This window comes from Piliocolobus tephrosceles, chromosome 4, assembly GCF_002776525.5.
Source record: "Piliocolobus tephrosceles isolate RC106 chromosome 4, ASM277652v3, whole genome shotgun sequence".
Lineage (NCBI taxonomy): Eukaryota > Metazoa > Chordata > Mammalia > Primates > Cercopithecidae > Piliocolobus > Piliocolobus tephrosceles.
Genome location: NC_045437.1, coordinates 157,832,818 through 157,848,733, shown reverse-complemented (window position 1 = coordinate 157,848,733; position 15,916 = coordinate 157,832,818).

Here is a 15,916-nt window from a genome sequence, read left to right as displayed (position 1 = left end):
TTGAGGCGGAGTCTCGCTCTGTCGCCGGGACTGGAGTGCAGTGGCCGGATCTCAGCTCACTGCAAGCTCCGCCCCCCGGGTTCCCGCCATTCTCCTGCCTCAGCCTCCGGAGTAGCTGGGACTACAGGCGCCGCCACCTCGCCGGGCTAGTTTTTGTATTTTTAGTAGAGACGGGGTTTCACCGTGTTAGCCAGGAAGGTCTCGATCTCCTGACCTCGTGATCCGCCCGTCTCGGCCTCCCAAAGTGCTGGGATTACAGGCTTGAGCCACCGCGCCCGGCCCTGATGTTTTCTTTATATAGATCTGAGATTCTAACCTATATCATTCTCCTTCTCCCTGAACAACTTCTTTTAACATTTCTTACAAGGAAGATCTATTGGCGACAATTTCATTCGATTTTTGTTTATCTGAGAAAGTCTTTACCTCATCTTCACTTTTGAAGGAAAATTTTGCAGGGACAGAATTGCAGGTTGGTGGGTTTTTTTTCTCTCAATGCTTTAATTTTTCACTCCACTTTTTTCTTGCTTGCATGATTTCTCAGAAGGCAGAAATATTTATCTTTGCTCCTTTATAGATAAGATTCCCCCCGCCCCACCCCCGGCTTTCTTTCAAGATTTTTTTTCTTTATCTGAAAATTTCTGCAATTTTAGTATGATATGCCTAGGTACAGTTTTTCATTTTGGGGGCTTTTAAAAAATTTATCCTATTTGGTGTTCTCTGATTCTTAGATCTGTGGTTTGATGTCTGACATTAATTTGAGGAAAATTATTTCCTCACTGCTTCAAATATTGCTTCTGTTCCTTTCTCAGTTTCTTCTCCGATACTACCATTACATGTACTTACATTTTTGTAGTTGTCTTACAGTTCTTGGATATTCTGTTTTTTAAAGTTTTATTTCCTCTTTGCTTTTCATTTTGGGAAATTTCTATTGACATATCTTTAGTCTCACTGCTTCTTTCCTCATCTGTGTCCAGTATACTGATGAGCTGAGCCAAAGGTATTCTTAATTTCAGTTACTATCTTTTTATTTCTAGCATCTTCATTTGATTTAAATCTTTCTTAGAGTTCACATTTCTCTGCTTACATTATTCATCTGTTCTTGCATGTTACCTACTTTTTCTATTAGTGCCCTTGGCATATTAATCATAGTTGTTTAAAATTCCCAGTCTGATAATTCTCACATCCTTGCCAGATCTGGGTCTCATTCTGATGGTTATTCTGTCTCTTCAAATTGTTTTTCGCCTTTTAATATGTCTTGTAATATACTGCTGAAAGGTGTATGGGGTAAAAGAAATTATGGTAAAAAGGTTTTTAGGTTGTGTGTGTGTTTGTTTTTGAGACAGAGTTGCACTCTGTTGCCCAGGCTGGAGTGCAGTGGCATGATCTCAGCTCATTGCAACCTCTGCCTCCTGGGTTCAAGTGATTCTTCTGCCTCAGCCTCCCAAGTAGCTGGGATTACAGGCGTGAGCCACCACGCCCAGCTATTTTTTTGTATTTTTAGTAGAGATGGGTTTTCACCATATTGGCCAGAAGGGTCTCGAACTCCTGGCCTCAAGAGATCCTCCCACCTCGGCCTCCCAAAGTGTTCGGATTACAGGCATGAGCCACCGCACCTGGCTACATAGGCTTTTAGTAATGTAGGGGTAAGACACGGAGGGCAGGGAAGTGTTCCATAGTCCTATGATTAGATCTCAATCTTTCAGTGAGCCTGTATTGCTAGACAGTGAACTTCACCAGTCCTTTTCAGCTTTTTATCCCCCCTTTAAATGGGAAAGGATAGCCAGAGGGGGCTAGAGTTATTTTCCTTGCCCCAGATGAGTCAAGTTCTTATAAAACTTCAGCAGGTTAGGCTCAGGTCTTGTCAAGAACAGAATGCTCTGACATATTGCAAAAAGGTTCCTTTTTCCTCCCCCTGCTGGAAGCGTAAGGAGATTTTTCTCCAATCTTCACATAAAATTTACAGAAGTGTGAGGGATACCTGATGACTGGAAGCCACTGGGGTTTTTATTACTCAGGCTTGTCCCACTGAGGCTCCACAATTTGTCAACTATGGTTCAGGTTTTTCTATCCTGGTACTTGCTCTCACGGGGTGAGTTTCTGCTCTGGTAAGTTGTGATTTTCTGTATCTGCCTGTTCTTCTCACCAATTCTGGGTGCAGAAGTTTCCCTTGTGACCTCACCTCTCTTATAGATCTAAGGAGAGTTGTTAATTCTTCAGCTTGTTCAGTTTTTATTTGTTGTTAGGATGGAGTGGCAACTTTTTAAAACTCCTTACCTGCTGGACCGGAAACCCAAATTCCTAAGTATCTTTTCAGACAAATAAAAGCTGAGATAATTCATTATCCACAGACCTGCCCTACGAGAACTTGAATCTACACAAAGAAATGGAGATGTCTGGGAATGGATAAATGAAGATAAATATAAAAGTTTTTTCTTATTTTTAATTATCACAAACATAATTGTCTAAAGCAAAAAATAGTAGCAGTGTGTTGGATTACAGCATATAATAAAATAAAGTGCATGAAAACTATAGCACAAAATTGGGAGAAAAAATAAAGAGTATCATAAGGTTCTTAAATATATTATACATACTATTTGAAGGCTGACTGTGATTAATTAAAGGTACATACTGTAAACTTAAGGATAACCACTAAAATTTGCTTAGAAGAGGTTACAAATAAGCCAATCACGGAAGGAAAAAAACTGCATTAAAAATAGCCAATTCAAAAGCAGGCAGAAAAGGGGGGAAAAAAGAACAAAAAACAGATGGAACAAATAAAAAATAGCCAGAAAAATGACAGGTTTTAGTCCAACTATATCAATAACTATATTAAGTATAAATGGTCTAAACATACAAATTAAAGGAGATTGTTCAATTGGATGAAAAAGTAAGGCATGATTATATGGTTTCTTTTCTATGTTTAGCTCACTCTAAACATAAAGGCAGAGATGGGTTAAAAGTAAAATATGTCAAGAGAATAAAAAGAAAAGCCACAGACTGGGAGAAAATACTTGCAAAACACATATCTGATAAAGGACTGTTATTAAAAATATATAAAGAACTCTCAAAACTCAACAATAAGAAAATAAATAACCCAACTTTAAAAATGGGCAAAAATATCTAAACAAACACAGCTCATCAAAGATGATATACAAATGGCAAGTAAGCATATGAAAAGATGCTAAGTATTGGTCGGGCACGGTGGCTCACGCTTGTAATCCCAGCACTTTGGGAGGCTGAGGCAGGCGATCACGAGGTCAGGAGTTCGAGACCAGCCTGGTCAACATGGTGAAACCCCATCTCTACTAAAAATACAACAATTAGCCACTCATGGTGGCAGGCACCTGTAATCCCAGCTACTCAGGAGGCTGAGGCAGGAGAACTGCTTGAACTCGAGAGGAGGAGGTTGCAGCGAGCCGATATCGCACCACTGCACTCCAGCCTGGGTAAAAGAGCAAGAGTCTGTCTCAGAAAAAAAAAAAAAAAAATGCTAAATATTATATGTCGTTAGGGAATTGCCAATTAAAACATCAATGAAATATCACTATGCATCTATCAGAATGACGAAAATCCAAAACACAGATAACACCAAATATTGGTGAGGACATACAGCTATAGAAACTCTTATACACTGTGGTAGGAATGCAAAATGCTGCAGCCATTTTGGAAGACAGTTTGGCAGTTTCTTACAAAGCTAAACATAGTCTTACTACGCAATCCAGCAATCATGCTCCTTGGTATTTACCCAAATCAGCTGAAAATCCATGTACACACAAACACCTGCACACAAATGTTTACAGCAGCTTTATTCATAATTGCCAAAACCTGGATACAACCAAGACATCCTCAATAGATGAATGGATAAACGAACTGGTACAGCCATACAATAAAATATTATTTGGCCATATAAGGAAATGAGCTATCAAACCACAAAAAGACATGGGGAAACCTTAAATGCATGTTGCTAAGTGAAAGAAACCAATCTGAGAAGGCTAAATAATGTATGACTCAAATTACATCACATTCTGGAAAAGGCAAAACTATACAGATGGTAAAAAGACCAGTGGTTGCCAGGAGTTTGCAGGCAGAGGGAATGATGAATAAGTGGCGCACAAAACACTTTTTGGGCAATGAAACTATGCTGTATAATACTGTAATGGTGGACACATGTCATACAATTGTCAAAATCTACAGAACTGTACAACACAAAAACAGAACTCTAATGTGAACTGTGAACTTCAGTTAATAATAATGTATCAGACTGGGTGCTGTGGCTCATGCTTGTAATTCCCGCACTTTGGGAGGTCGAGGCAGGCGGATCACTTGAGGTCAAGAGTTCGAGACCAGCCTGGCCAACAGGGTGAAACCCTGTCTCTAATAAAAATGAAAAAATTAGCTGGGAGTGTTGGTACCTGCCTGTAGTTCCAGCTACTCAGGAGACTGAGGAAGAAGAATAGCTTGAAACCAGGAGGCGGAGGTTGCAGTGAGCTGAGATCAGGCCATGGCACTCCAGCCTGGGTGACAGAGCGAGACTCTGTCTCAAAATAATAATAATAATAATAATAATAATAATAATAATAATAATAATAATAATAATAATGTATCAATATTTGTGCATCACTTGTAACAAATATACCACATGAAAGCAAGATGTTAATAACAGGAGAAATTTTATGGGGGCAGGGGATTACAGAAGCACTGTACTTCATGCTAAGTTTTTTGTAAACCTAAAACTTCTTTTAAAAATGAAGTGTATTAATTTAATAAAAATAAAATGATGGAAAATGATACACTATTGAAACATAAATCAAAAGAAAGCTAGAGCAACTATACTGGTATCAAAAAATTAGACTTCAGAATAAGAAATATTTTATATATATATATACATATATATATATATATACAGGGACATTATAGGATAACAAAGTAGTAAATTAACAAAGAATACATAACAATCCTAATTATGTACTTACCTAACCAAGAGTTTCAAAATACATGAAGCAAAAACTGAATAGAAACATACAAACCCACAATTACAGTTACACTTCAACAGTCCTCAGTAAATTATAGAACAAACAGAGAAAAAATAAGTAAGGATATAGAAGACCTGAACAACATTATCAACCAACTTGACCTAGTTGACATTTATAGAGCATTCAACTCAACAACGGCAGAATACACATTCTTTTCAAGTGCACATGAAACATTCATCAAGTTAAACCATATTCTTGGTCATAAAACAGTCCTCAACAAATTTAAAATAACTGAAAGCACACAAAGTATGTTATCTGACCACAACAGAATAAAATTAGAATAACAGAAATATCTGGAAAATCCCCAAATATTTGTGAAATAAGCAACATGCTTCTAAAGAACTCATGAGTCAAAGTGGAAGTCATAAAGGAAATTAGAAAACATTCTGAGTTGCATTTACATGGAAGGACAACATGTCATACTTGTGTGATGACCTTGGCCAAGTGATTGAAGTTTACTTCATCAGTCACGTTCCCCTAAAATTATGCAACATGAAGGGTACATTCTTCCCTCAAATTCGTAACTTTCGTGTAATCATAAGAAAACATCAGAAAAATCTAAGTTGGTGGCCCTTCTATAAAACATATGACTCTTAATAACCACCAAGATCTTTTAAAATAAGGAAAGAATAAATGAAAGAGACATGATGACTAGATGCACTGTGGTATCCTGGATTGGATCCTAGAATAGAAAAAGGACATTAGTAGAAAAGTTGGTTAAATCTGAATAAAGTCTGGATCTTAAAGTAATAGTAATACATCAATATTAATTTTTTAGTTTTGAAAAATGTACCATGGTTATGTAAGTTATTAATATTAAGGGAAATGATGAAATGTATGAGAGAACTCTACATTCTATTTAAAACTATTACATAAATCTAAAATTTATCCCAATGTAAAAAGTTTTTTTTTTTTCAAATTTTGGCATGATACAGTCAAAACAATACTTACAAGAAAATGTACATCATTAAATGTTTTTATAAAAATAAAAGTTTCCAGTCAATAACCTAACCTTCTACTCTAAAAGCCTAGAAAAAGAACAACAAATTAAATGGAAAGCAACAAGAAGGAAAAAAATTATGTAGAAGGGCAGAAATCAATGAAATATGAAAGAAAGACACAATAGAGAAAATCTATGAAACCAAAGATTGTCTCCTTGAGAGGGGAAAGACCTCTACAAGGAAAACTACAAAACACTGCTGAAAGAAATCATAGATGACACAAACAAATGGAAACAGATCCCATGCTCATGGATGGGTAGAATCAATATTGTGAAAATGAACATACTGCCAAAAGCAATCTACAAAGTCAATGCAATTCCCATTAAAATGCCACCATCATTCTTCACAGAACTAGAAAAATCAATCCTAAAATTCATATGAAACCAAAAAAGAGCCCGCACAGCCAAAGCAAGACAAAGTGAAAAGAACAAATCTGGAGGCATCACATTACCTGACTTCAAACTATACTACAAGGCCATAATCACCAAAACAGCATGGTATTGGTATAAAAACAGGCACATAGACGAATGGAACAGACTGCAGAATCCAAAAATAAAGCCAAATATTTACAGCCAACTGATCTTCGACAAAGTAAACAAAAATATAAGATAGAGGAATAGCACCCTATTCAACAAATGGTGCTGAGATAACTGACAAGCCACGTGTAGAAGAATGAAACTAGATCCTCATCTCTCATCTTATACAAAAATCAACAAGATGGATCAAAGGCTTAAATCTAACAGCTGAAACCGTAAAGATTGTAGACTATAACATTGAAAAAACTCTTCTAGACATTGGCTAGAAGGCAAAGACTTCATGACCAAGAACCCAAAAGCAAACAAACAAACAAACAACAACAACAACAAAAACAAAGATAAACAGATGGGACTTAATTCAACTAAAAAGCTTCTGCACTGCAAAAGAAATAATCAGCAGAGTTAACAGACAATCCACAGAGTGGGAGAAAATCTTCACAATCTGTACATCTGACAAAGGACTAATATCCAGAATCTACAAGGAACTCAAACAGATTAGCAAGAACAAAGCAATCCCATCAAAAAGTGAACTAAGGGCATGAATATACAATTCTCAAAAGAAGATACAGACATGGCCAACAGACATGAAAAAAATGCTCAACGTCACTAATCATGAAGGAAATGCAAATCAAAACCACCATATGATACCACTTCACTCCTGAAAGAATGGCCATACTCAAAATATCAAAAAATAATAGACGTTGGTGTGGATGCAGTGAAAAGGGAGCACTTTTACACTGTTGGTGGGAATGTAAGCTAGTACAACCACTATAGAAAACAATGTACAGATTCCTTAAAGAACTAAGTACAACCACTATGGAAAACAGTGTGGAGATTCCTTAAAGAACTAAACATAGATCTACCATTTGATCCAGAAATCCCACTCCTGGGTATCTACCCAGAGGAAAATAAGTCATTATACAAAAAAGATACTTGCACATGCATATTTATAGTATCACAATTTGTAATTGCAAAAATATGGAACGAGCCCAAATGCCCATCAATCAATGAGTGGATAAAGAAAATGTCATTTATCTATCTATCTATCTGTCTATCTATCTATCTATCTATCTATCTATCTATCTATCTGATGGAATACCACTCAGGCATAAAAAAGGAACATAATAATGGCATTCTCAGCAACCTGGATGGAATTGGAGGCCATTATTCTAAGTGAAGTAAATCAGGAATAGAAAACCAAACATCATATGTTCTAACTCATAAGTAGGAGCTAAGCTATGAGGATTCAAAAGCAAAAGAATGATATAATACAATGAACTTTGGGGATTTGGGAAGTGGGAAGGGGGTTAGGGATAAAAGGCTACACATTGGATACAGTGTACACTGCTTGGGTGACAAGTGCACCAGAATCTCAAAAATCACCACTAAAGAACTTAATCATATAACCAAACACCACCTGTTCCCCAAAAACTTCTTAAAAATTTTTTTAAAGTTAACTCCACGAAAAGATCAATTAAAGAAACTTCTAGTCAAACTGATATTGAAAAAAATGAAGAAACAAATTGCTTATATCAGGAATGAAAGAAGGGCTATCACTACAGATTTCTCTGACATTAATATTTTTAACAACTTGGATGAAACAAACACATTCCTTGAAAGACACAAACTATCAAAAGCTCATTCAAGAAGAAATAATGTGAATGATCCCATACTTATTAAAGTATATTCCAACAAAGAAAACTCCAGCACAAATTGGTCCATTTAGTGAATTCTACCAAATACTTAAGAAATACTAGCAATTCTATATAAACTATTCTGGAAACTAGAAGAGAATGGAATAGTTCTCAATTAATGAGGTGAGCATTACCTTGATAACAAAACTAGAGAAAGACAATATAGGAAAAGAAAATTAAAGAGCAATGTACCTCATGTACATAGATTTAAAAACCTGCAAGAAAAACATTAGTAAGTTGAATCCTTCAATATATAAGACAGATAAGATATCATGATTGAATAGAGTTTTTAATCCCAAGAATGCGAGGTAGAAGCTACAGCAAGTAATCCAGAAGACCTAGCTAAGATCCCTGATGAAGGTGGCTACACTAAACAACGGATTTTCAACGAAGATGAAACACCCTTCTATTGGAAGAAGGTGCCATCTAGACTTTAATAGCTAGAGAGGAGATGTCAATGCCCGGTTTCAAAGCTTCAAAGGACAGGCTCTCTTGTTATTGTGATATTCACTTTATTGTGGTGGTCGAGAACTGAACCTGCAATATCTCTGAGGTATGCCTATATTTCTGTGTGAAGTATGGCAGTTAGAAATGAGGCATTTTAACCCCTGTTGAGATGTTCTAAATAAAAATGTTTTATAAAGTATGACAGTAGAAGTGATACACATTTTTTCAAATAAGCTTGCCTTTTCCATCCCTTGACTATTTTCAAAGAAGGCACTGCTCTTGAGGGATGATCTAATAAGGGCTAAATGAGTACTGATAAAAAATACTTAACATAAAAATAGTTGATTTATGTATTTAAATATTTAAATATAGGCAATTTTTCAGCTATTTTATTTAAATATAGGCAATATATTTATTTTATTTAAATAAAAGGCAATTCTTTAAATATAGGCAATTCTTTTAATATTTAAATATAGGCAATTTTTCAGCTATTTTATTTAAATATAGGCAATATATGTATTTTATTTAAATAAAAGGCAATTCTTTAAATACAGGCAATTCTTTTAATATTTAAATATAGGCAATTCTTTTAATATTTAAATATAGGCAATTCTTTTCAGCTATTTTAACATTCATGCATAGCATATGTCATTTGCTGAACAGAAAAGCAAATTCAAACAGCTGAAAAAGTTATGGTTAGTGACATTGATTATCTGAAATGTAACAGGGTGTCATAGAAAAAGATATCCTCTAAAAGCAACTCTACCCACATAAATTTCTGAAAACCACCAATGAAGAAAAAAATTACCCATTATTTATGCCTACATTGTAACTGGGAAACAGAGAATAGTACAAATTTCCATTTTCTTATAAGTGAATAAGTAAATATTAAAGTCAGCAGAGTACTCCAGAGACAACTGCAAAGAACCAGTCTGGGACTGCAGAAAGAGTAAACAATGCAGTGTGGTTTTAATGTGGTGTAATATATATATCATCTAAGGTCCTGCTTTCAGAGGAAAAGGGTTCCACCCTGAACCGAAAAGTACAGAGAGAACATCTGAGACTTAGTGCATCAGAGGACTGGCTTATGGATATTTTAAACACAAGAGCTTGTAAAGTGCACAGAGATAGTATAAGGAAGGCACTGTTCCTGGAGTGAAAGAGGAACCATGAAAAGTGAACTGTCCATTGGAGGTTTGGTGGTGAAGAGAATGAAGTGGCTGAGAGTAAGAGCCCTGTTCAAACTGTACATTAAGAAACAATTTGAAGAAGACATACCATAAAAGTACCTTTAATTGAAAAAACTACATTTCACTATAGAAATAAACAGTTGACTCAAGATCACTGGTCAGGAAAATCCAACACAAATAAATATATGAACAACAAAATAAAATTAAACCCAACATCCACGTAAGTTACTATAAATAGAAAAACATAAAATATAATCAAAACTTTTCAAGAGTTGAAAACACAACAAAACAATCCTGCTCTCTCCAAAAAAAGAGAAAAACTAAAATAAAATACAGTAAGATGAATTAAATATAATTAAGCAAACAACTGTAGATATGAAAGAATGCCAAAAATCATAAATTTAAAAACTCAGAATGGATATGGACAGCAAAAGATGTAAAACAGAAACTGATCAAACTCAGGAAAATTATTGAAGCAAATGATAAAATAATCTTAGAAACAAATAGCAAATTATAATGTGCCTAAGCAAGAAAGAGATATGACCAAAACTATACTAAACAACACAGAGGACAATGAGGAAAGTCAAGAAAATGAAGCAAAAATGAACACAGAGATAAACAGTACTAGAAACAGTGATAAATATAAAAGAATGGCAAAGAAGAGCAACATAGGTATTATTGAAGTCCTTAAAAGAAGAAAAATCAAAGAATGCAGTTGACCTAGAATGTCCAATTCCAAGATATATCCTAGTAAAACAGGAAAATATAAAATAATACAGAAAATTAACCTGGAAAAATACGTCAAATTGAGACCAAATATATCAATCATAAGAATAAAAAATTAATATGAGTAAATTATTTTTAGTAAAAATTAAAGATGTGAAAAATATGGTTGAGTATTTTTCTATCACAGTGACCCACATGGATAATAGCTATAAACTCTGGCTAAAATACAAAATACAATTAGTAGAAGTCACTGCTGAGTAAACAAAAGCAGGCAGATAATGGATGGAAGTTGACCCTTGAATGAAGAGAACAGTACAGGGTGATTTCCTGTTTTTAAAATGACTAGTAGCCTCAGGACATACCACAGTTGATGGTATATACAGCAGCTAAAATTCTGATAGAAAACCCAGCTTTCTTAACCTAAAATATCTGATTACAGAGTCTAGAGCAAGCACAAATTCTGAAAAGTAGAAAGGAAATTCCAATAAAAAGAGAGGCATGGAGACACTCCATCTATGTGTAAACTCTGCCCAAATCTCTGGCAAACTGCTAAACAACACATATGTAGGTTATACTGCAAGAAGCCCAGCCAGGAATAAAAGAAATACACTGCACAAAAAAACAGTTTGCAGTTTGTGTCCAACCAAGTTAATTGCTTGCTAATTAATAACAACAACATTATTCCAGCCAGGTATGGTGGTTCATGTCTGTAATTCCACCACTTTGGGAGGCCAAGGTGAGTGGATCACTTGAGGTCAGGAGTTCAAGAAAACATTCTTCAAAAGAATATAACAGAATCTGGAGTTCCCCCAGTAGCAACCAGGATACAATAGAAAGTTGCTTGACATGTGAAGGACCAGAAACATGTGACCTATTTCCAAGAGAAAAGACACAGAGATCAAACCAAAAATGAAACAGATGTTGGAATTCACAGACAAGGATTTCAAAGTGGTTATTAGAGCCATGTTCAATGATGGAAAGAAAAATAATACAGTTAGTGAAAAGAAGACAAGTTTCAGAAAAGAACAAGAAACAACAATCAAGAATTAACTAAAAATTATAGAACTGAAAAATATATTATCTGAATTTAAAACTTTAATAGATGGGGTTAACATGAAAATAGAGATGACAGAGGGAAGAATCATTGAGATTAGCAGTAGATAATGGATATTATCTAATCTGAAGAAGAGGAAAAAACAGAAAAAAAATTAACAGAACCTTAGGGAACTATCAGACAACAATGAAAGGTCTTACATATATGTAAGTGGAGTCCCAGAAAGAGAAAAAAAGAATGTGGTAGAAAAACTAGAGAAAGAATGACGAAAATTTTCACAAATTTGGTAAAAGACACAAACATTACGGATTCAAGAAGCAAAACAAACCCAGCATGGTACTAGCATAAAAATAGAACAGAAACAAGAACCTAGAAATAAATCCATATATTTACAGCCAACTGATTTTCAACAAAGATGCCAAAACAGTACACGGAATAGTCTCTTAAATAAAAGGTCCTGGGAAAACGGAATACCCATATGCAGAATAATGAAACTAGACCCCTCTCTTTCACCATATGTAAAAATCAACTCAAAATTGATGAACTACTTCAATGTAAGACCCCAAGTTATGAAACTACAAGAAGAAAACATTGGGGAAACACTTCCAGACATTTGGTCTGGGCAAAGATTTTTGTTTTTGGTTTTTTTTTTAGCACCAAGACTTACTTTTATTTTATTTATTTATTTATTTTTATTATACTTTAAATTCTAGGGTACATGTGCATAACGTGCAGGTTTGTTACACAGGTATACATGTGCCATGTTGGTTTGCTGCACCCATCAACTCGTCATTTACATTAGGTATTTCTCCTACTAATGCTATCCCTCTCCCAGCCCCCCACCCCACCGCAGGCCTCGGTGTATGATGCTCCCCTTCCTGTGTCCATGTGTTCTCATTGTTCAACTCTCACCTATGAGTAAGAACATGCAGTGTTGGTTTTCTGTCCTTGTAATAGTTTACTTAGAATGGCGGTTTTCTAGCTTCATCCATGTACCTGCAAAGGACAAGAACTCATCCCTTTTTATGGCTGCATAGTATTCCATGGTGTATATTTGCCATCTTTTCTTAATCCAGTCTATCATTGATGGACATTTGGATTAGTTCCAAGTCTTTGCTATTGTGAATAGTGCTGCAATAAACATATGTGTGCATGCGTCTTTACAGTAGCATGACTTATAGTCCTTTGGGTATATATACCCAGTAATGGGATCAGTGGGTCAAATGGTATTTCTAATTCTAGATCCTTGAGGAATCGCCACACTGTCTTCCACAATGGTTGGACTAATATACACTCCCACCAACAGTGTAAAAGCATTCCTATTTCTCCACATCCTCTCCAGCGTCTGTTATTTCCTGACTTTTTCATGACTGCCATTCTAACTGGCGTGAGATGGTGTCTCATTGTGGTTTTGATTTGCATTTCTCTGATGACCAGTGATGATGAGTATTTTTTCACATGTCTGTTGGCTGCATAAATGTCTTATTTTGAGACGTATCTGTTCATATCCTTTGGGCAAAGATTTTTACGGCAAGGATCTCTTTTATGCACAGGCAACAAAAGCAAAAATAAACAAATGGGATTATATCAAACAAAAAAACAGCTTCTCCATAGCAACGGAAACAATCAACAGAGTGAAGAGACAACCTGCAGAATGGGAGGAAATATTTGCAAACTATTCATCTGACAAGGAATTGATAGATTGATAGCCAGAATACACAAAGAACTCAAACAACCCAATAGTAAAAAATAATAATAATCAGATTAAAAACTAGGCAAATAAGCTGAACAGACATCTTAAAAGAAGACATAGAAATGGCTAACAGGTATATGAAAAAATGCTCAACATCACTAATCATCAGGGAAATGCAAACCAAAACCACAACGAGATATTTCCTCACACCTGTTAGAATGGCTATTTTTTAAAAGACAAAAAATAACAAATGCTGGCAAGGCTGTGGAGAAAAGGGAACTCTTATACACTGTTGGTAGGAATGTAAATTAGTAAAGCCACTATAGAAAACATTATGGAGGTTTCTCCACAAATTAAAATAGAACTACTTTATGATCCAGCAATCCTACTGCTGGGTATATATCCAAAAGGAAGGAAATTAGTATGTCAAAGAAATATCTGCAGTCCCATGTTTATTGCAGCACTCTTCACAATAGCCAAGATAAGGAATCAACCTAAGTGTCCATTAACAGATGAATTGGATAGAGTGTGGTGTGTATGTGTGTGTGTATATATATACACACACATATATGTACACATATATATAATATACACATATATATACACACATATATATAATATACACATACATAGATGGAATATTATTTAACCACAAAAAGAATGAAATTCTGTCATTTACAGTGACATGGATGAGCCTGGAGGACATTATGTTAAGGCAAATTAAGCCAGGCAGAAAAAGATAAATAACACATGCTCTCACTTATATATTGAAGCTAAAAAAAAACTGATTTCACAGAAGAGAGTAGAATGGTAGTTACTAGAGGCAGGGAAGGGTAAGAGAAAGGGTGGGACAGCCAAAGGTTGGTTAGTAGATACAAATGTAAAAGCTAGATAGGAGGAACAAGCTCTAGTGTTCTATAGCACTACAGGGTGAATATAATTAACAATTAATTGTATATTTTCACATATCTAGAAGAGCAGATTTTGAATGTTCACACACACACAGATAAATGTTTGAGGTGATAGATATGCTAATTACTGTGATTTAATCATTACATATTGTATACATATATCAAAATATCACACCGTACTCCATAAATATATACAATTATGTCAATTAAAAAGAAAAAGGCAACAAATCCTAAAAAGCCACATGCAATCTTTAAAACTAAAATAAAATGTTGAAAATTAATAAAATTTAAAGAGATTTTTAAAATTTTCATCGGAGGTACCAAATTAAAAGATAATATATAATGATATACATTTCTTCTGGAGGACCAGGTCATTAAAAAATAAATCTGCTTGCAACTCTGCTACCAGGTTTTTCCTTCAGTTTCTCCAAAATAATGACAGCAAGGTAGGTCTCAGGAAGTGGCAGAGGGAAAATGTGGTGAGAACCAACTGAGAAACATACTTTGAGCTTCACAATCTCCTTCATCCTTTTGATTTCCTCCTCAGACATGACATTATAATACCTGATGATGTCCCACTCATCCTCCTCTTCCAAGTGGGTGATGAGTAGCTGTGGAGCCCTCTTGCCAATGTAGTACCTACAGAAAAGCCTCTGCTGCTTCTGTCATGCCTGGGGAGCACAGAGCAACAGGCTCTGGCTTAAGTACCAGTCTGCTCTGGTTGTAGGCCTTATGCCCTTATGCCCTGCTTATGCCCACCTCCTTCACCCCTCAGAACTGAAGCAAAAGTCCTTTTCTTGGTTGGCACAAATGACAAACATAAAACATTCAACGGCTTCTTATCTCCCAGGAACATTCCTCCTCATATCTACAAGCTCTGTGAGGAAAGCCACCTTTACACAGGACTTGTACAACGGTAACAATTCAATTTATATGGGGCTGGAGAAAAACAGCCTTTCTCTTCCAGTCACCTTTCTATAATGTCCAAGGTAACTGGCTCACACCCCTGATTGAATCTTACAGCGCTTTCTATTCTGTATAGCCTTGCTACTCCCAGTGTAGCAGGGAGATTGTTAGAAACACAGCCTCTCAGGCTCTACTCTAACTTACTGAATCAAGATCTGTACTTTTGCAAGATTCTCAGGTGATTCCTATGCACGTTGAAGTTTGAGAACTGCCTAACAAAGCAAAATCTAAGTTCTATATCATGATCCACCTGACCCTCCACAAGACAAGCCTGCAAATATTAACATCTTGAACACCATAGTTTCCTTTTTCAAATTTTATATTCTACTAATATAAAAAATTATTGCTGTTCTCAAAATACAGTGTAATTTTTTTACTGTACATTTGCACATGGAACAGCATCAACCTAAAACTTCTTACGAGCACTGTCTACATGAAATTCTAGTTCGAGTCCTTTCCTTGTGAACTGTCAATCCTCTCAAAGCAGAGTTAATTGCATCTTCTGTGTTGCCACCAGACTTTGCACATACCACTACTGTATTAAAATCACTGATTTATATTTTAAATTTTCCTTTAATAGACTACACTCTACCAAAAAAGGGGCATATATTATTCATTTTTCCACATGTCGCACTAGTACTGAGCCAGAAACATAGTGGGTACAA